The following is a 23062-nucleotide window of genomic DNA, read 5'->3' as shown; positions in this document are numbered from 1 at the left end:
ACCCTACAGAATCCAGGAAGTTGAAGAAAAGATCAGTGGAAAGGAGGGAGAATAAAAATCTTAAAGGATGAAAGGGATAGAAGAGCTCAGGTACATTAAGGGGAAAGGAGAAATGATAAGAACAGAGGTTTACCTTGGTAAGTTGGGAAAGGCATGGTTCTATAGGGTAGAAGATGTAAGGAGAGGATAACTCTGATAATATATCCAAAAGGTCATAGGTACACCTACTATTTTACAATCTGTGTGTGTGTGTGTGTGTGTGTGTGTCTAATTGGAGCTAGCCTATACATAGGCTTATGTTCATCTCAGAAGCCATAGGTTGCCAAATGAAAAGTCTTGGATGAAGTAGAGAAATAACTCCAGATATCTCCCAGAGACCCACAAAACAATAAAGGCTATTGTTATTGTTCTTAGTTTTCCACCAGAATCTGATGGCAAGAATTTACTGCTGAAGAGAATACACACATTGGTGTCTATACACTGACACTACACAGGACATGGAGAAGGCAAGTTGGTACTTGTAAGGGCTAAGAGACCTGTTTGATACTGATGAAAAGCTTCCTCCCTGTTGGCTAATTTTCAGAGTACTAGAAGCAGCTATTTAGGCTGCTAGGGAAAAACAGCTTCAAACCCTGCAAAATACAATAATGACCAGGACAATGGTACTATGAATACTAGAGGGTAATTCACCACTTTTTGATTGGCTTTAGTGCCTACTCTACAACAGGAAGCATATGCCTGTACTGCCAAATCTGGCCAAGAACACAAAGTTGGGGAGCTCATAGGCCCCAGATGTGAATCTAACTAGTATAATTTTACTTAGTGAACACAGTATCGAATTGTCCTCTAAATTTTAATCTCTCTACCCATTGATTAGTGCGGCTCTCAGACCTCACACTCACAGATAGTCAACAATGGAGTGCTCAGTCACAAATGGAAAATCTATAGCAACCTTCCCCCAGGCTCAGGCATTATCACAGAAGAGGAGGCATAAGAATTGTAAGAAACAGAGGTCCAGGAGGATGGGTGCAAACAGTATCTTGGGAACATGACAGGACTGTTTCCAGCATAAATATAGAGTACCTATGGCTGTTTGCACAAGATCTGAACAAGATCAAGCCAGTAAACTCTAGCATGAATAAATAAAAAGAAAACAATAAAACTTAAAAGTTCCTGGAATTAAAAAAAAGTAAAACTATAATATACGCAAATCTGTGGGATATGACAAAGATAGTCCTAAGAGATATATCAGTCTCAGTGTCTACATCAGACAAATCAAAGAAAACCCAAGTAAACAACTTACTGATGTGCCTAAGAACCTGAGGTAGAAAAGAACAAACAATACCCAAAACCATAAACAGAGAAAAATAATCAAGTCAGAGCAGACACTAATAAAACAGAAACAGCTAGACTCAATTAAATGAAGAGTTGGTTCTTTAAAAGGATTAATAAGATTGATAAACCCTTAGCCAAATTAGCCAAGAGAAAGGACCCAAATTAATAAAACAAGAGAAAAAGGAGATAGAGCAATAGACACTGATGAAATCCAGAGAGTCATTAGGATACATTTCACCATATTGGAAAACCTGAGAGAAATGATCAATGTCTTAGTCCATATGATTAAGTGGTTTGAATAAGAATATCCCCCACAGGCCCTGATATTTGAATACTTGGTACCTGGCTGATAACACTATCAAGTTATGATGTTAAAATATCCATTTTTGGACTGCATATAAGACCTATTCAAAAGGAGAAAATTCAGTCCTGGTCCTAGCCCTAGGGGAGGAATCCTATACTGTTGTCTTGCTATATGGATATTCTGTCAAATTTCTTAATATTTGTTAAATGCATAGATTCATGTTGCTCTCAACCTTAATCAGAGAAGCTTCTCTGGGATCATCAGCAGCTACTGCAGATAATTAGAATTGGTCCATGCTGAGAGAAAGTGACTATTGACTCAGCCCTTAACCCAAGCTCGGAAATCATGACAGAAAGAATGCAAAAGCTAGAGAATTAAGAAGGGTGCTGTGAGGTGCCATCTTCTGAAAATGGCATGCCCATCTTATTCATGAACTAACTCTAGCTACAGTTACTACACAAGAACTGTACCAGACTATGTCAACAAGGTCAGCCAACATTCTGTCATGCAGTACTGACTGGTCTCAGTGGGTTACAAAAAGAAAAAAAGAAAGAAAAAAGGGAAAGAAAACAGGGAAAAGGAAAGAACACGAAGAGGAAAGAGGAATGGGCTAAGGGTGCATGAGGGAAGAAGGAGGAGGAATTGAAGGAGAATATGATGGAGACAGTGTTTATATGTGTAAAATTGTGATGAATAAATTTTAAAGACTTTATTATAAATAATAACTAAATTTATTAACATTTATTAAGTAACAAAACTTCACAAATTAAAGATATTATATCCTTTAGATGTATGAGTGATTAATGGCTTTAATATTAAGCATTATATTTCTTACATATCCATTCGAACAGTTATTGTTAGGGTTCACACCAATTTGCCCAGTTCTAGTTTTTCTCTTCAAACATAGAACTATCACATTAATACATCACCATTAGGTATTCAAGAAGAAACCAATAGGATGTGTCTACATAAACCAAGTACACAGTAAGTTCAAAGATGCCAGCAACTTAACTGCACAAAAAAACTGAGTAAGTACAACATAGCCTTTTAATCCTGAGACCCCAAGAACAAAAAAAAAAAAAAGATAATCACAGTAAAATAACCTAAGTTCTATCCTTTCAAATCAAGTATTCCAAGAAAATCTACAAAAATACATATGTCAAAAAATAATAAGAGAATAGCATTCACCTATGTTTGGAAGAGGATATCAACTTCAATTTCATCTATTTTCTCTTTTAAAATAATTCTAGAATCCTTACATGATTCACAACCCCTCCTCTAGAGCCTACTTTTATTTGGTTATCTTTTGGGGAATGTGCACTAAAAATAGAGTTTACAATTATCCAAACAAACAGCATACAAAAGACTTTAGAAATATACCATACGGTCAGGGATAGGGACAGTCTAGATAATCATATTTCAATCTGCAAGTCTGTTCACCTCTATAACACTGAAAAAATATTAAGATGGAAATGTAAAGGCAGAAACATTATCTTTAGCATTATCATGCAAGTACACTTTGTAAATTTTACTAATAAACTGTAAGAAGCATCTGCTTTAATTTGTAGTCTGAGATTTGGGATGCAACAACACCCATGCATATAAACCTAGGCCACTACTCAAAAGAAACAGTATTGCAGCAGGGTGTTTGTGGGTATTCAACTTATGCTTTGGAAATTTAGGGGGAAAAAAGCCCCACATTTTTACAGAGGCACATTGGCAGAAGCTGATGTATCAGATGACACATTCTTGGAAATCAAATAAAAGCAACAGGGAAATACCCATTGTTGCCTGGTGAAGGCCTAATCACATGGACACAGCTGGAACCAATGTAGATCATTCATTAATGAAACTGTATTGTAGTCACCACTTTTTGATGCATTTCAATTGCTGTTATAGCCAAAACTCTGAATTTCTTTGTTCAGTGTTGATAAAATTGTTTTAATAGGAAATGTGAGAAGATTTAAGACAAGGATTTTTTTTAAAAAAAAAATCTGATATTAAAACTGAGAGTTGCTCAAAGATCTAAATGTCATCTTACCTTGCATGTACTAGCAGCAGTTTAAAACATGCAGTGTAAGCCTGAAAGAGGGAAGTCATATGGTATTTCAGACAAAAACCGAGCTATGTGAGATGTCACAGAAAATATGAACACTTGTGAAAGTATTTTATAACATTAGCACAGGAGAAATTCAAATATATCGAAATTAGTTAAATATAAATATTAAGAAAAATCCTCTAGTAAAGTAGTCTCTACTGAAATGTGACAAAGACCTACACTCTGTATGCCTAAAGAAAGAATATTCATGTTTTGAAACACAATTTAGAAATAAGAATTTGGTGTTTTAGCTGTATAATAATAAATAAAACATTAAACCATCTACTTAAAAAGTTGTTTCTGAAATTATACTAATTTTTAAATGAAATAAATCACTAGGCAAAATTAAAAATTTAGTACATGGCATAATAAGAGTTTAAAAGAAATATTCATCTCATTTTGTATTATCCAACAAATTTTCCATGTTATATAATTTCTGAAAGTCATATCATATAAAACTAAAATAGATCTTAGTACATGTTGTGAATTAAACAAAATATAATAGAATTTATTGTCTACAATGAAAATGTCAACAACACTAACCAAAAGTTGTTTAGATTTTATAATTCCTAACATATAGCATTTCTCTTATGTACCTATGTGTGTATTTTCTAAGTTAATAGTTCTCTCTCTCTCTCTCTCGTTTTTTGTTTGTTTTTGCTTTTGTGGTTTTTTTGTTTGTTTGTTTTTGTTTGTTTGTTTTTCGAGACAGGGTTTCTTTGTAACTTTGGAGCCTGTCCTGAAACTCACTCTGTAGACCAGGCTGGACTCGAACTCACAGAGATCCACCTGTCTCTGTCTCCTAAGTGCTGGGATTAAAGGCATGCACCACCGCTGCCCAGCTGTCTTAGCACAGGAAATGAAATGGAGATTTTAAATAAAACTATCTTTAAATTAATAATATTTAATATATAGTACTATTCAATATATCCAATTATAAAAAAAACCTTGTCATTAGGAAGTCAAAACTATAATGAACTTAAACCAGAACAAAGTAAATAAAGTTTCAGTTGTGTTTCTTCTGATATTGCCATAATCAGAAGGTTAAAGTTAGCCTAAATATTCAATCCACAAAAATTGGCAAGCAACTCATCATAATCCTTTTCAGTACTTCCTAAAGAAAAAAAAATAGTCTTAAGAGAAAACACTGGAAGAGCGGTAATTGTAGTAAGTAGTACATGAGCACTGAACAGAAAAAGCAATTTGAATATTTGTTTGTTTTGCTAAAGTAATGAGGCAATGTGTTGCTGAACCTGTCTTGAAAGAGGGAAAATAACAGGTGAGTTTATTTAATACATAAGTCTAATCTACGCATTTACCCAAAGCCTTTCGATGATTTTAAAATACTTTCTAAATGAAAAATACATCTCAGAAAAAAAAAAGCTGTTAGATATCACAATGATCTTAAAGAATCGATTGTAGATATTGTTTCCTATACACACAGCATTAACAAATGCTTCTTCTTAATAACTCCAGCACAAATCACCATTTACTTTCTTTTCTGTCACATGTTATATTGTTACAAGAACAGATTAGTTTTTCCTCCCAAAGTAAATAATATTTTACAAAAAAATCAGTTAAAAAATATAAGCCTCTCCTTCAAAAACATTCTTTATACGTATATTGATCATAAAACACTAATATTTAAAATACAACTTGAAAGCATATCATTTTTATTAATATAAAAGTATATAAATTCATACTTTGAGGAAATTCTATAAACTTTCACAAAATTCTAACTCAAAGAGAAAAGTCCTTGTTCAAACCAGCTCCTTTAAAACTCCTGATGCCACATTTTCATACTTCTGACACGAAGTTACCAACTGTAATTTCATGAAAGTTGAGATATATTTTAAAGTTTTGTTTTGCTTTGCATTTTGATTTGAAAGGAATTAAATATGTATCCTTTAGATGCATGGAAACTCATTTCTGTACCTATTAACTTATCAAACTTCCTAAAAATGACAAAATTCAAGAAAAAAAGAACTGACCCTGAATTTTAGATTAAAAACAGGAAGCAGTTGCAGATTTTTTTGTCTAAACAGGGTATATCATGGCCAATTCCATGGGATGGAACCCATGCCTGGCACTTTTAAACGGGATATGAACCTGTGGCCAGACAGGTCAAAAGCTGTAGGAAAGAACCTAATAAGTGTTATTCTGCTAAATGGACATAGTATTAAAACAATTACCAAGGCATCTCTCAGTCCAAATCAGAGATGCTTCTCCTAGCAACAATTAACAAGAAATCTTCAACTGATCACCATACACAGAATAAGAGACTGTAGAGAGTGCAACCCTAAATGAAGCAGACATATCACACTCCAAACCCCAAGGGTCAGGGTTTTAGAAGAGGGGACAGTGGGTGACAGCAGTGTTCTCTGACTCCAACAGAGCAGTTGTAGATAGGAATTCCCATCGATTGTGCAGCCTGCACAAAAGTTTCACATGTGTAATACAAATGCAAACATAAACAAAATCTCCACTAAAGCTTACAAAGGCAAATTCAATAGAAGTTCCTCTACAAAATAATGCCACTTACTCAATGTGGAAACTGTACAGAGGAAGGGTACTTGTATTTCAAACACACCCACAACCCCACAATCCCCCACCCACCCCCACACACACACATTACACAATGGTGGTCTGCAAGAAAAAAACAAACACTAGCCTAAGTAAGAAAGATCAACACTGCTTTCCTTATTTCAGTGCTCTAGTGAAGTTTAACCCTCTGCCTCACAAAAAAAAAACACAAAACCTGCTGGCTATAAGCCTGTGTCAGTGCCAAACTGCTTGTTATTTCTTGCTCCCTCAATGACACACTGTAAGACTGTCACTTTGATGCACATCAAGACTGGAGTAATTTAGCATGCGGTGGTTCTTGGGTTTTTGTTTTTTGTTTGTTTGTTTGGAGGTTTTGTTTTGTCCCTTTAAAGTCCGGTCAGCATTTTGTTTTTTCTTTGATAGGCATTGAAAAGACACAAGAAACTAGAGCTACACTGAAGAAAGTATCAGCTGCCTAAAAATGTTACAGAGGAATACGACACTGTTGACAGTTTAGAAGATACATGAAAAACTACCTTTTTCTAACTTAGACTTTCATGGGTTCCAAGTCACTTAACTATCTGCTTAAGGATAGTTAAGTGAAACACATTATTCATAATCACACAGTCATATTTAAATTCTTATATGAAAGTAGAGAGTAAAATATGGAAAACTGATATTAATATTTTTAGGACACTACACAGGAAGAATTTTTTCAGCTGCTATTCTAACCTTGACCTTGCCAGAATTAAATAATTTGGGGAAAAAGTTTAATTAGAGTCTGAATATTTTATGCCTTAATAAGGAAAGAGGTAAAAAATTATTTTTAAAATATGCTTGAAAAATTAAATGACAATCATCTAGAAAGTTGTCACAGACACAAACAGGAATCCTTCTCTGCTAGCCTATTCAAATCTGTACTAGCAACAAAGCTAATAGAAATGAGAAGACCAAGTATGTGCTATTTGAACCTTCAACTAAATATTGCTCTCTGAACTGGTGACTAAAGTCACCAATAAGTCATTATCTCCTAGAGTATGACCTTTCCCTCTCTAATGTACAAGGTAAGTAGAGATGGAGATCCATTTTCTACACACCAGTTGAAAAGACTCATGAACTGTGACAAGCCCAGATCCCATGCTGGCATAGTTTACACTAAGCTCAGCATCATCTAGAAACAGTAAGCTTCTCCCTGCCAATCAGGGCAAGGAAAGTTGTATAACTAACACAGTGTTGATAAATAGTACCAAAGGTCTTCTAGTGCTTCTGCCTGCGTATCTCCACTGGAGCAGCTGTTAAACAAAGACCAGTGACTTGCATAGAAATAGCAAGAACCAAAAGCACTTGCCTCAAATGTTACATACAGAGACAAGAAACATTTACCACCTGAGCCTATGTAATTTCCAACAAAATGATCCCCTGCCCAGTTTTGTTCATAACCACAGAACTTGACAGCAAGTACCGATCACTTGCATGGAATGGTGGAGAAAAAAAATTTAAAAAGGGAAAAGAAACCAAGTAAAAACATGGCTAAACTTCAAACAATAACCAGGGGTCTCCAACTCAGATTACTACACAGATACAACATCACAGAAGGACAGCTAAGTTGAAGAGTTCTAGTACTTTGGTTTACTTTAAGTGGCACGGGTAAATCTGCCATGTTATTAAAGAATGCATTAATTTGCACCTCAGTCTTCTTTTACACTTCCTTTCTTTCCTCTAGCACATACTTCTGGAGCTATTACTGTGTGCAACATTGACAATTGAAGGCCAGGCATTCATGTACTGCCAAAATGGTCCAAATAACAATATCTGACAGTCTTTAACTCAACTAGAAATATGTCAAAAGCAAAAGAAGGGTAACGGAATAAAAGGTATAGAAGAAACCAGGGAATAGGATGTTTTTGTCTGTTCATTCATGGTACAGATGAAATGGGGGGGGCAGTTCCTGGGGTTAAAAATGCTAAGCTAACTCAATTATAAAGAAACATTTAAGAAGTTAAATGTGTGTAACTTGGCTGGCAATCAAGAAACAATACAAGAGCTGTCCACAACTCTTCAAAGCATATACATAAGAAGAAAAGTGAGGAATTTTCATCTACTATAGATGTGTGAATATATAAAATACTAATGAGCTAAAATAGAAATAAAGAAACAAGACCTCAGGAAGCAGGGAAATGCTGGGGCATGGTACAATACTCCTTTAATGCCAGCACTCAGGAAGCAGAGACAGAATCTCTTAGTATAAGGTTATCCTGGTCTACAGAGCAAGTTTCAGAATAGGTGGGGCTACAAAAAGAAACCTTGGTTTGCATTTCTCTGATGACTAAGGATGTTGAACATTTCCTTAAGTGTCTTTCAGCCCTTTTAGATTCCTCTATTGAAAGTTCTCTGTTTAGGTCTGTATTCCATTTTTCATTGGGTTATTTGTTCTTTTGACGACCAATTTCATGAGTTTTTATATTTTGGAAATCAGACCTCTGTCTGATACAGGGTTGGTGAAGATCTTTTCCCATTCTATAGGCTGCCATTTTGTCTTGTTGACCATGTCCTTTGCTTTACAAAAGCTTTCAGTTTCAGGAGGTCCCATTTATTGTTTCCCTCAGTGTCTTTGCTACTGGGGTTATATTTAGGAAGTGGTCGCCTGTGCCAATGCGTTCAAGTGTACTTTCCACTTTCTCATCTATAAGGTTCAGTGTGGCTAGCTTTATGTTGAAGTCTTTCATCCATTTGGATTTGAGTTTTGTACATGGTGATAGATATGGATCTATTTTCATTCTTCAACATGTTGATATCCAGTTATGCCAGCAGCATTTGTTGACAATGCGTTCTTTCTTCCATTTTATATTTTTTGTTTCTTTGTCAAAAATCAGGTGTTCGTAGGTGTGTGGATTAATATTTGGGTCTTTGTTTTGGTTCCATTGGTCCTCCTGTCTGTTTTTATGCCAATACCAGGCTATTGATTCCATCTTACACCTATAAAAATGCCCAAGATAAAAAAAAAATGATGACAATTTATGCAGGAGAGGTTATGGGGTAAATGGAACACTACTTCATTGCTGGTGGGAGTGCAAGCTGGTACAGCCCCTTTGGATATCTGTATGGCGGTTTCTTAGAAAATTAGGAAACAACCTTCCTCAAGACCCAGTAATACCACTTTTGGGTATATATCCAAAAAATGCTCAATAATACTACAAGGACATGTGCTCAACTATGTTTATAGCAGCTTTGTTTGTCATAGCCAGAACCTTGAAAAAACCTAAATGCACCTCACCCAAAGAATGAATAAGAAAATGTGGTACATTTACACGATGGAGTATTACACAGCAGAAAAAAATAACGACATCTTGAAATTTGCAGGCAAATGGATAGAGCTAGAAAACATCATATTGAGTGAGGTAACCCAGACACAGAAAGACAATTATCATATGTACTCACTCATAAGTGGTTTTTAAACATAAAGCAAAGAAAACCAGCCTACAAATCACAATCCCAGAGAACCTAGACAACAATGAGTACACTAAGAGAGACATACATGGATCTAATCTACGTGAAAAGTAGTAAAAGACAAGATCTCCTGAGTACATTGGGAGCATGGAGACCCTGGGAGAGGTTGAAGGGGAGGGAAGAGGCGGGGGAGAGCCGAGAAAAATGTAGAGCTCAATAAAATCTATTAAAAACAGAAACCTTAGGGGACTGGATGTGAGGGAAGGGGAGAGCAGAGGGGAGGGGAGGGGAAGGGAGGGAAGGGAGGAAAGGGAGGAGAAGGAGGAAAGGGGAGGGGAGGTAAGGAACCTGGTAAAATTAGAAAAGATTACTTCCCTATAGAAATACTGACCATCCTACTAGCCTCACTATAGTTAATAGCACATGACAGGGAATGCTACAAATTGCCAGGGACTGGCTTGGGTGAGATTTGTTTAAGAGGAAAGATAAGAACAGACATCTGTTTACCCCCAAGGAAATCAAAACAAAGTAATGATTCCACCAAACTCTAGCTTGGTGAGCTGGTGAGTCTAATTGGGGTTATTTATTAGAGCATAGGTAAAAGGTTACTTAGAGAAATATGGAGAATCTATAGGCAGATAGACTGCTTAACTCAAGAAAAGTCTTCCACCATCACCACCAACAACAAATGCAGATAACCACTGTCTTCAAGGAGAGGAGGAAACTCATGTGCTGCTTGGTGAACACTCAGACACTGCTGCATCCCTCCATATGAGTTATTTTTGAGACACCCTATGTCTGTTGTGTTCCAAGAGAAAACCTTGGTAGGGTCTCCTGAGAGGCATTGTAGCTGCTCTAATTTCAACAGTCTAATTTCTGTCTGATTTCAATGGTCATGTCTTCCAGGAAGACAGTGTTCTATAACAAAGTCCCATTTGTTCACCTGGTGATCCCGAAGTACTAATCTCTGATCTGGCTCAATATAAAGGTACTTGTAAAATCACAAAGGTTAGACTGTTGACTTCAAATTAAATCCAATGTGAATTCTGAATCCTGACATGCACAAGAACTCATGTACTTAAGAAAAACCCAGCCTCTTAGGTACTCTTAAGATGGCATGTGCTTAGTGAGCTTTTGCTTATTTTTAATTAATTAGAACTTACTAAGATTCTCTGAGGATTTTTCAATTCAACTATAAATATAAAATAATAATTTAGGTTGAGGTCATTAGCTTGATTGAAGTTTATGCACTCCTGAGTATATAAAATTTGGTTGGTTTATATAAACAGCTATATATAGAGAGAAAGCCAAGTTTGTCAGATTTATAAGCAACTTCATAATCTAAAACACTAAAACTATCAAGAACTTCTGCTAAGAACAAAAAGCCCAGAGGTAAACTGGAAGATAAACATATAATCAGTTTAAATCTGGAGCTTCCAATGAAGGAAAACACAGAAGTGCACAGAGAGTTGCTGATACAAGGTGGATCAACATTACTCTTTGGGAGATGGAAATAATCATCGCAAAAAAATGACTCTTGGTTCCCACAAGCCATGAACAGTCTTGAAGAGAACTAAAGTGTCACCATGTACATAAGAGTGGTCACCATGATTATTTCTGTTGTTACCATATTTTAGTCAGGATCCTTAGGTATACCAATACAGACAGAGGCATACTGAAATAGAAATTCACCCAAGAAGGACCATATGACAAAAAAATGCATATAGCAAAAAAGGAAGGGCAATCAAAACAATAATAAATACAGTTTGTAAACAGTTTACACATGACAAAATTATAGGACTAACTAGCTAATAAGACATCTCTTAAGAGAATAATCTTAAATATTAATCAAAATCAGAATAACCTGTTAAAAATAAATCAGACTAGAGAAAACTCAAAACATCTACTTTGAACAAAAGAACCAAGAATTTATAGCCACATAGAATTTTCTGAACTGGAATATAAGGGAGGGAAGAAAGGCCTTTAAAAGGCAGGAAAAAAAAAAAAACAAGAGAGAAACATATTTTCTAGAAATGTTTGTTCAGTGATCATGTTGTATACTCCCAAAAAATACATTTGACATTCACCTATTCATCATTTACTATGAATTGCACCTAGTGCTTAAGATGCAACAGTGGACAAAGTAAAGCCATGCCTGCAGACATCTGATTTAGGTGAGCAGAAGAAGAATAAAGGAAAAGAAAACTATCTAGTATATCTTAGAGATCCTCAGCCCAAATCCCAGTCAGTCATGATCATAGAAAATTGAAACCAAGAAATAACTATGGCGAAGTTGGTCAGAACTCTGCACCAAAAACACGATAGGTATTCTAGAAGACAATGTATCAAGGTCTCAATGTTTACTCACTGCAAAATTCACTTTTAAGTCATGATTTTATGACACATTTGAGTTTTAGATGATAACAAGTAGTTGACAGCATTCTGTATCATTCTGTATATTTTAAAGAACTAGATGAAATACTGTACATTGTGTATTTTTAATAAAAAAATATTTTATCCAAATTCTTGTCATTCTCAATTTATTTTTTTTTAAAAAAAATGGTTTTGCTCCTACAGTCAAAAATGATCAGTCTCATTAGTCAAAGAAATCGAGGGCACAGTAGCCTATTCCCCAAAGGAAACACATGCCTTTGTGTAGTGCCCTCCTGAAGTCCCAGTATGGTTGGTCTGATTAAAGAACACATATAGTGGAAGTGACCATGTCTGCCACAAAAGACACTGCAACTTCCTTTCGGGTCCTATGGTTTTATGGGGGGGGGTGTTAAGAATGTCACTAATTTTGAGTGATCTCAGCTATCACGTAAAGATACACAAGCAGCCTTTGGTATGGTCCACATAACCCTCCAGTCAACCCAAATAAACAATTAACATCTATTGTGAATGAAATATGTTTCAAGATCATCCAGGACAATCAAGCCTTGACAAAACTATCTCCTTAACTGAAACCTTGACTGCAACACTGGAAACTCTAAAACTCTAATGACATGAAAGGTAAAAGCTACATTTCCAAAATGCTATGTAAACTGACGTTCACCAAACCCATATACAATTTACAAGAAGAAATGAGCGAACTGACATGGTAGCCAACAATAAGATCAAATCTTAATATGAATGCATTTTGTTGTTATGGAACCATATTGAAATTCTAAAAAATTATCATCATATAGTAGCATCACATAGGTTCAAAGTCACAAGTAGCAGTAAGCTTAATGTTAAAATGGTATCACACGATTCTATTGGCTTGTATTGTCCCAGCTTCTGAAAAGTAAACAATGTAATATATCCAAGTATGCTTAAGTTATTATAGCTGTCTGTAATGCAAAGAGGTTTTATCTGAAACTCAGAACACATTCAACATATAATTTTTAAAAATGTTTTATAACACCTTCATTTCTATGCCATGGTTAACACATTCTTTTCCATAACCGAATCCTCTATTCGAATGCAGAATCCTATTCATTAATGCCATCTATTAGAGGAGTTTGCTTCATTAATATTTCCTTTGTCTTCAACCTTTAGCCACTGTCTCCTACCAATTATCCTTATCAAGAGTCATAATATATGCTCATTGCCTTTATTTCAACGTACATTTAATGCTCAAATTACTACATCCTAATTTTATTAGCTATCACTTTACTAAAACAGTTTTACATTAAGTTTGGCAAAAAGTCAACTAAATTGCCTGGTTTCTTTTTTCACTCTATTAGGCAATGACTACTTCATCTCATCATATCTCTGTGAAACTCCCTTCCACTGGTTTCCAGGACACAACAGTACTGTAGTTCTCCTCTAGCTGAGGTTTTTCTGCCCATTACAATAGGTTCCTTCCTGGGAATTCCCTGGGGTTTTACCATACAGGTTATGGTTTCAATCTGCTCCTGATTTCAGAACTAAAAAAAAATAATTTTATTCATTGATCACTCCAAAATCACGAACTTTTCCAATATATTTTCATAACATAAACTTATTTTTATTTGTTATATCTTTCTCTACCAATTGTTTCAACATATCATAAAACCATCACTAACTTAAAGGTACTTCTATAGGTATGTTATACAATACCACTCACAAGTGCCTATCAAGCACCTGAAATGCAACTACTCTGGACTGAGAGGCATATTCAGAGTAAAGTACACAATGGATTTCAAAGACAATGAAAAAACTAACAACGTATACAGTTTTAATAATTTTATATTGATTACATGCTGAAGTAATACAGATATATTGGGATAAATATAATATTAGGAAGATTAATTAAACTCATATCTTTTAATTTTTAATGTGGCTATTAAATTTTTTTAATTATGTGGCCCATGTTATAATTTTAGTGAATGATACTACTCTATACATTAAATGAAAAAAAAACATAGTACTTACAAACAATAAGACTAAGAAAAAGAGACAAGTGATATTTTTCTATACTGCAGTGTATTGTACCTTGATAGCTGTGGGATCACTATTGAATGATGAAGAAGGGGAAGAGGAGCTGCCATCACCAGGAATATTACTCATTTTAATCCCAGCACTGAGGACACAGAGGCAGAGAGAGTGGAAGTTTTAGGCCAGTCCACACTATTACATAACAAGATCTTGTCCAAAAGAAAAAAAAAAGACTGAAGATTAACTGGATGACAGGGCACTTACCTAGCACACACAAGACCCCAAGTAGTTCCTTTACACTAATAACAAATATACTCAAAACTCAGAATGGTAAAGTGCTAAATCATATCTAATAAAAACAATGTATTCAATGCCAATTCATAAAATGCAAGTAACTAATATTTGATCTCTTATATGACATTAGTTTTAACCTGATTCCCTTTGACAATGAGGCTGATATAACTAGAAGCTGAGTAATTTGCCATGGTAATATGCTCAGAACCAAAGGAACAAAGTGGCAAAATAATGCAACTTGGCTACAAACACTCATCCTCTCTGGCATAACTTTTTATTGACTAAACAAAAGTAAAGTTTAAAAAAACAGTATGCTCTACGCTTTGCACTATTCTTAAACTAAGGCTAAGAGAAAAAAAAGTCAGATTGTAAATAAAGCTGCCGCTAAGCTAAATACAAATATAAAAACTACAGAAATTTTACATTTACAATCAAACTATGAGAGGAATGAAGAGTCCAGGAAGAAACAGTGAATGAAAGCACACACTCAACTCTTCAGAGGAGACATACAAGTCAAAAACAGACAAGTCTCCTGAGTCAAAAGAAGGAAGTAGGCATTCTTATATATGGAGCCGTTTGAAGTCCTACATGTACTTCTGCTTCATGAAGTTTCTTGAGAAACACATGCATGATTCTAGCACTTGGGAAGAAATGGAAAGATCAGGAGTTCAAGGTCATCCATAGTTACACAGTAAACTCCAGGAAAGACTGTCTCAAAAATGAAATGAAATCCTGTCTCAAAAACAAAAGGACAAACAAAAAACGTTGCAAAGGGGTTAAGGAGTAGGGAATCAGTTCTTTAATAATTTCCAGTTTAAAAAAAACTGTGGAAATAATTCATATGTGAATGGCAAGTCTGTATAACCTGTATTTTTATATGCAGTTTGTCAAAGACAAAAAGGGATGTTTTTAGTTGGGAAGAAAAAGGGGATCAGCAGGCATAAGAGAAAGACAAAGGATAATAATCAGCCCATCAAACACCCTCAAAATAAAGTTTGCATATGCTATGGTTTCGATTACATTGATACTCTGACCAAAAACATATATGCCCCTAAGCCAAAAGAAAAAAAGGTTTAAATTACAGTTTATACTTCCAAATAACAGTCCATCTTTGAAGAAATTCAGGGCATAAACCCAAGGCAGTAACTTGGAGGCCGAAGTTGACACAGATACTAGAGAGGAGTGTTGCTTACTGGTTGCTCCTCAAGGCTTTCTCAGCCTGCTTTCTTATAAAACCCATGTTAATGCAGTCTTTTGTCTTACTCCTACCTTTTGGGGTCAGGAAAATTTTAAGCAGTTGGAAATTAAATGCGGGCAAATTTTGAGTACTCACTGGCATTCCCTCCCAATACTATTCTATATGTTTCTCTGTTTTATTATTTTCATTTGCATCTTCATATTCTTTACTATATTTATAAATCCCCATACCTTTAGCCTGGTGAGAGGTATTTTTGTCAAGGCTGGTCCCCGACAACATGAGCCTAATAATTAGAATTCATCAAGCAGGTAAAATTGCCAATCAACAAATGACTGGACAGACAGTTTTCAAACAAAGAAGCACAAATAGCCAGTAACTATTTTTAAAAGTGTTCTATATTTGCAGTTACTAGGAAAATGCAAATAAAAACTACTTTGAGATACTACCTTACCCCAGTTAGAATAGCTGTCATCAACAAGACTGAAAACAAATGTTGGCGATGATGTAAAGAAAAGGAAACACTTATTCTCTGTTGGTTGGGATGCAAATTAACAAGTTCATTGTGGGAATCAATTGGGAGATTTTGCAAAAATATAAAAATAGAACTACCATATGACCCAACTAAAGAGAACCTCAGGTAGCAATGCTGAGTTATTCTATTGAGTGTAACAGTATTCTATGACACCTCTTATCTCACCAGAAGTGATGCTATTGACTTGCTTGCTGATAGGGAAAGGATAGGTTCATCATTGGCCAAGGAAAAGTCTTTCTTGCCAAAGCTATAAGCCCCCGCCCCAAAGCTGGCAGGCATAAACCAACTTTCCATAGTTAAAAATGCAGTAATTTCTTTTAAGTGTTTCACAAGTACAATCATTTTATAATATCCACAGAAAACACTGGCTTGTTTGACTAATTTGCATTGTGTTAATATTGTTCGTTGTTCTTTTTTTCCAATTATGTGGTACAGTTAGGCAATGAAACAAGGTACAGTCAGTTTCTCTCAATCTTTCTTAGCTCTACACTTCATCTTCTGACATCCAATTCATGATCTTTTGACAACTATTCATTTCACACCAATCTAAATATCTCCCTAAAGGCTACCAATCTAGCCTCTAGGCATAGCTCTTAAATAAAGGCACAGGATCTTTATAAACCTAAAATTTGCATTCTAAAGAAACAAATTAAGGATCAAAAGCAGTTGCTCACCTCTATGAGTTTAAAACACATTACAATTTTTTAAAAAAAGAAACAGTTATTGACTTTTTATTTTTGCAAAGGACCGTGTTAATGGGCCTACTTAAAGTAGAGATGATAGTGTGCCAACAAGATTTTAAATTGGTAAATTCTAAACCACTCAATAAAAGTATGTCGAGAATTTTAATGAGCCTCAGTAGGACCAAGAAGAATTAACAGTCTGTAGGTAAGGGGGAGGCAATGGTAACCTTAATCATCTGCATGGGGATTTAGAGTTTCATTTCTTTAAGGTTAAAGAAGTGATGTGGTATTCTGTATACTCTTAGTAAATGACTGCATATGTTGGTATGTATACATTTACTGACTAAAAAAAAAAGAACAAAAGACACAACTTCTTTACTCAATCAATACAATAATTTTCATCTATGCACTTCTAAGATAGCACAGCTACCATTAAGTGTTCTAACTAATAACTGACGGCCTTAAAACAAAAGGTCCTCACCTGAGGACAAAAAGAACAAAATCATAGCCAGAACTTTGAAATTGCAGTAAGTTGCTAATGTGCTTGTTTTCTAAAACCTTCAACAAAACCACTACGGCTATATTGCTCTTTCTGTCAAATAGGAGCATAAAATCCACATTAGAGACTAAGGAATGAATCCAAGACACCCTGACTGAGAGTAAAAATGGATGTATAAATGTAAACAATACATGTTTAACAATTTAACAAACAAATCAAGAATTCCAGTACAGAATGATTATTTTAAAACATGGCAGCATGTGAAATAAATAAGCAAACAAACAAACAGGGAGGAGAGAATCAGATGCTTGGCCTAATACTCAGTTCAAACAGAACACTACAAGAACCTAGCTTGAAGAATATTATTGCTTCCTAGAGTGGCAGCACACTTCAAAAATCTAAAATGAAAAAAAAAAAATAAAGAAAGAAAGAAACCCTGTCTGAAACATTCAGCCCTGTAGGACTTGCTTCATCAGTACGATTCAGATGCGCACCCAATGATTTTCTTATGTGCACTTAAGGTTGAGAAACACACTGACATGCTGGTACTCTTTCTCAAAGTGGTGGTATCTAGGCACCAATAGCAGCTGAGAACTTGCTATATCAATTTCTCAGTTCCCACCTTCACTGCAACTCTGAAAGAAGTAAAAACCTTGGAATGGAGCCTGGTGTTTTAATATGCCTTTCAAGCAATTGTGAAGTACACTGTTTGAGAAACACAACTGTGGAATGAGAAGGACCTCCCTGTCTCAACTGACTCGTCACACTTCACTAACTGTATGGCCCTTACCTCTCTAAACTTCAACTTCTACCCCTACCAAAGATCTGTTAATCATCTAATGTGACGCAAAGAATGTTAAGGAAACACTTTACATATACATGAAAGTAAGCCTTGTTCTAGTTTGTTTTCTACCACTGTAATAAAGATCATCACCAAAAATAACTCAGAGAGGAAAGTACTTCTTTCACCTTAGGACTAATACACCCTGCAGAGACTTGAGGCAGGACCCTGGAGGCAGAACCTGAAACCAAGGCCATGGAGAAATTTTGCCTGTTGATGCTGTCCATGGCTTGCTCAGTCAGGTTTCTTATACAACCCAAGACCACATACTAAGGGTGTCAACACCCACAATGAGGTGAGTGCTCCCACATCAATCACTAATCAAGAAAAAGTCCCCACAGAGTTGCCTACAAGCCAGTCTGATAGGGGCAATTCCTCAGTTGACATTTCCCTGTTCCTGGAAATGTCTAGGTTTATGTCAAGCTGCCAAAACTGAACCAGCATAATCCCTTACCAAAAAGTTGCTCAGTAGATACTGTAACACACTTCATAGTCAATAATTACAAACAAGATGCAGATAGTAAACGTCAGTTTTTAAATTTTCAACATCATTGCTCTGTCCCTCTTTAAAATTCAAAACCTTTGTTCTTTACTTTTCCACAAATTATTTTTGCTTATTTTTCTCTTTTGCCTTTCCATTTTCCCTTTCTTCCTCTTACCCGTCCATCTTCTTTTTTCTGATCTATTTTGCATATTTTTCTTCATTAGTTAAGGGGGAAAAAATCTAATATAAAGCCAGAGATCTTTTTAGCATGTACAGTAATTTTACTGAACAAAATAGTGTATTGTGATCAAGAAATACCTGGAATTCTACCATATACCAGGAAACAAAAGGATAAAATATAAGGAAGACGAAAGGTGACTGTGGAACCTAATCATAATTATGAAGTTACAAGTCAATAGGGAAGAGCTACATTTTATAAAACAGAAACATGTTATTTAGTTCTCTACTAATGAGATGAAAGCTCAAGACTATCTTGTCTGGATGAAATACAGTTTCTCCAAACTGAAAATAGAAGTCTCTTCTATACAGGCTGGAAAGGCAGGTAAAGAGTCATAGAGAGTGGGGTCCAGAGAAAGCTCTCCCCTGAGAATCTAATTTAATCTCTGGAACCCACTTACAAGACAGGTCGTGGCTCACATCAATAATCACAGCACTCCTAAAGCAAGTTGGTACTTGGAAATTCAAGAAATTCCCAGAAGCTCCCAGACCAACCAAGTCTAGTGAGTAACACAGCAGACCTTCAGAAGCTACTCCCCACACTCTACTCCCATTCTCAGACTAACTAAGCTTTCCCTGTGTTGTAGGTTGAGCAGGCTGCATCCTGCCTCCTGGCCAGCTTAACCCCCGAAATAATCACACAGAAATTGTATTAATTAAATTACTGCCTGGCCCATTATCTCTAGCCTCTTATTGGTTAACTCTCTCATATTGGTTTAACCCATCTCCATTAATGCGTATCGCCACTTGACTGTGCCTTACCAACATAAGTCTAACCAGCATCTGTCTTGGGCAGGAGAACCATGGCGTACATCTGACTCTGCTTTCTTCCTCCCAGAATTCTGTTCTGTTTTCCCTGCCTACCTGAGTTCCACCTTATCAACTAGGCCAAGGTATTTTCTTTAATAACCAATGAAAACAACACAAGTACAGAAAAGCCTCCTGCGTCACCCTGGACCTCTTCCTCAGGCTGCTGCCAAACTAGAGAGCTACATTAAAAAGGTACACAGGCTTCTACTGTCCTAGGCAGCAGCAGTAAGCCTCGCACTTCAACTTAATCTTCACCATCATCATCAGCAGATTTGATGAAACAACTGGGAATTTTTAAAGGTGGAATTAATTTTAAAAATAAAGAGAGAGAAAGGGAGTTTTTTCCAAAGTTTAAAAATGGGTAACACTATTTATTACAATGGAGGGAGTTAGGTCTCTGTAAGATTATACAATAAATGGCTTAAAAATGGAACAATTAGATGAGGAGATAATTAACTTAGATGGGGTTTACGTTTTATCCCTTAAAAAGTTGGCTGATATGAGTGCCAAGATACAGGTCTTAGAAAAACTTATTAATATAGATCTTAGAGATATTCAGATTCAAACAGAGGAATTTAAAGGTAAACCAATTAATTACATTACAAGGTTAGAGAGGAACAGTACTAGGTTTTCAAACAACCAACCTTAAATTTATCCAGTAACCATACAGGAACTGCCAAATGACATAATAGCTGGAAACTTCTGTGTCCTGCCTGGTCCTACAGCTGCTTATAAAATAATCATTCGGATGCTTATTATTAATTATATTTGTTTTACCAATGGTTCAGGCTTATTATTGGATAGCTCTTAATTTAAATTAACCCGTTTCTATTATTTTATATTTTACCATGAGGCTCGTGGCTTGTTACCTCACAACTTGGTGTGGTTTCTGGCATCTTTCCCAAATCTGCCTTCTTTCTCCATGTATCTCTGCTTGGACTTTCAGCCAAGCTATATTTCGCCCTGCTATAGGCCTAAACAGTTTTATTCATTAGTCAATAACAGCAGCACATGTTCACAGCATGCAGAAAGACATCCCACATCAGACAGCTAACCCCAAGGCTATGCAAGAGCTGACTGGACCACTGTGGAAATGATATATTGAAGGAGATTTAAGGAGTGATAATCTCATATGGTATTCATTCACCTTTTGTGAAGCAGATGTTAAACTCACGGTCAACTGGAGTCTCATAAGACTAGAGGCACTTAGTTACAGCAGTATTGGAATATGGTCCTCAATTACAGTGGAGAATCTGGTAGAAATACAACACTAGGGTCATTGAACAACAAAGTAGGGCTAAAGGTATTGAAATCTCCCAAGATCAACTTCTTGGAGAGGGCTATTATGTAGATCTACAAAGACAATCATATGTGAATATCACTCCTTGGCTCTGTCATGCAACAGATTTGAATGCCTGGAACACAATTAAAGGAGTTGGAAAGAGAACTGAGTCATTTAGTAAAGCTATCCAGGGCCCAAGCGAAACCCTCACTGATTTTTTTTTTTCAGTAAGATTTAGCAGTATATAGAATAATACCAAATTCAGAAGCTAAAAAAAAAAAATAGTAATTGAATCTCTGGCTTTTGAAAATGCTAATTCACAATGCTAAAGGGTAAATTAGCTCTTTAAAGGCAAAATCAGCACCCCCAGAGAAATGGATCTGAATCTCATAACTATGATGATATTTATATAGGAGAGATGATATCCAGAGACTTGAAGAAGAATCAAAATGTTAAGTGTTTCAATTGTGGAAAACAAGTTACCTTAAAGGGTGACTTAAAGGGACTGTGAACTGCATTCTCCGGAACAATGTTTTTTTCTAAAAACAACCCTCTCCCTTCTGGAGTATGCAGAAGATGTGGCAAAGACTGACACCAAACTAATGTCTACAGCTCCACAAGGGACAGATAAGATAACCCTTTGCCATGAAGAAATGCCTTGGGGGGGGGGGGGGCAGGCTCAAGTGTCCAAGTGTCAAATTTGGTTCAGCATTCCCTGTGACCAAGGGGGAAACTCCTTCCCAGAGCAATTAGAACTTAATGCTTATTGTAAAAACACTATACTACTCTGGATGATAGAACAGTTTCTGAATATAAAACAAAAATTTCAGGAGAAAGCATAAAGCAAATATTACAAAAATTAGATTTGAACAGAAGAACTCTTAATTAGGAGATGACAGTTCATCAAACACAAGGCAATTCAATTTAAGCTAACTTATAAAACCAAAGAATTCTTTTCATTTGATCAGATACAACTTGTAAAAAGGGAACCTCCCCAAAATTAGGATTGGAGAATGGTTTTGTTTTTGCCTTTCTAGGAGAATGAAGGCATCCAGCTAAGGAATCTGAAGACCACTGGACAAAGGAGACAAATGAAGAAAAAGGACAATCATCAAAAAAAAAAAAAAAAAAGTCTCAAGAAAAAGAATAAATTGGCCTATTGGTATATCACATCCCCACAGGATAAAATATCATAAATCCTCCCAAATGTTGGTTTCTGCTCTTCTCTAAAGACACACAATGCAAATTAAAGCTGGCTTCTGAATTGGAGTGTGGCTCTTTCCTTCTCTAACCCCATGCATGCTTGTTAAAAGAAAACTCCAAAATCTCTGTTTCATGTCAGAAGAGTCACCTAATATAAGACAGAAGAAAAATCAAAATTAAGGGAGTGTTCTATTGTCATTAATTTCATAGTCCTTTGGTTTTATTTTGACTCTTTAAAGCTTTTTTAAGGTATAAATATCATCTCAAAATGTATAGGATCAATATATAAATATATATATCTTAAACTTTTTGTCATGATATTAATGGTCATATAGAGAGAGTACTAACTAATTCTTTAAAAAGGCTTCATCTAGCTTCCTGCACATGATCTCAGGTTTGAGTCTCTAATTACATAACTAGGAATTAGGTTTTTGTACTCTAGATGTACATAACAAATATTGGAATTTTAACCTCTTCAAGATCTGCAACATATGACATTTGAAATGCTTAAGTTTTCTGCAGTGAACCAAGGCCATACCTAACAGCGACTTTGAAGTCTTCAAAAGGATGTCAGGGCCCCACAACGACGATTTCATCTGGATTGTAGTAAGACCAATAAGCTGGCAAACACCTCCTAAAAATCGGCTTTGGAATACATATTGTTCAGGACAATTTCAAGGTGGCTAACTGAGATGGCCCAGCCTCACAGACTACTTTAGCCGGGACTTGGGATAAGCCCTGCATTTTCCCATTAAGCAGAGACTGAACAACAAGTGCTACAGCTAGCTCTCCCAGGACTAAACAATTAACCCAAATTTTTCCAGGGTCCCCTAAAGATATCATCACCCCCAGACAGCAGGAAGTAATTTT

General features: G+C 35.8%; 1 protein-coding gene across 11 annotated transcripts in view; it reads right to left on the bottom strand.

The window, feature by feature from the left end:
* Gtdc1 (glycosyltransferase like domain containing 1) overlaps positions 1-23062 on the bottom strand; it is a 401452-nt gene that overhangs the window by 322454 nt on the left and 55936 nt on the right. For 7 of the 11 annotated variants that reach the window (XM_050139909.1, XM_050139910.1, XM_050139911.1 and 4 more), the window contains exon 2: positions 3681-3721. The exons of the other annotated variants lie outside the window; for them this stretch is intronic. The gene's annotated coding sequence lies outside the window, so the exon portion shown is untranslated. The remainder of the gene's footprint in view (positions 1-3680; positions 3722-23062) is intronic. 11 annotated transcript variants of the gene reach the window in all.

This window comes from Alexandromys fortis, unplaced genomic scaffold (genome assembly GCF_014885135.2).
Source record: "Alexandromys fortis isolate MF-2015 unplaced genomic scaffold, M_Fortis_MF-2015_v1.1 scaffold_33, whole genome shotgun sequence".
NCBI lineage: Eukaryota > Metazoa > Chordata > Mammalia > Rodentia > Cricetidae > Alexandromys > Alexandromys fortis.
The sequence above is the reverse complement of the archived record's forward strand: the minus strand, read 5'-3'. Positions and strand labels throughout refer to the sequence as shown.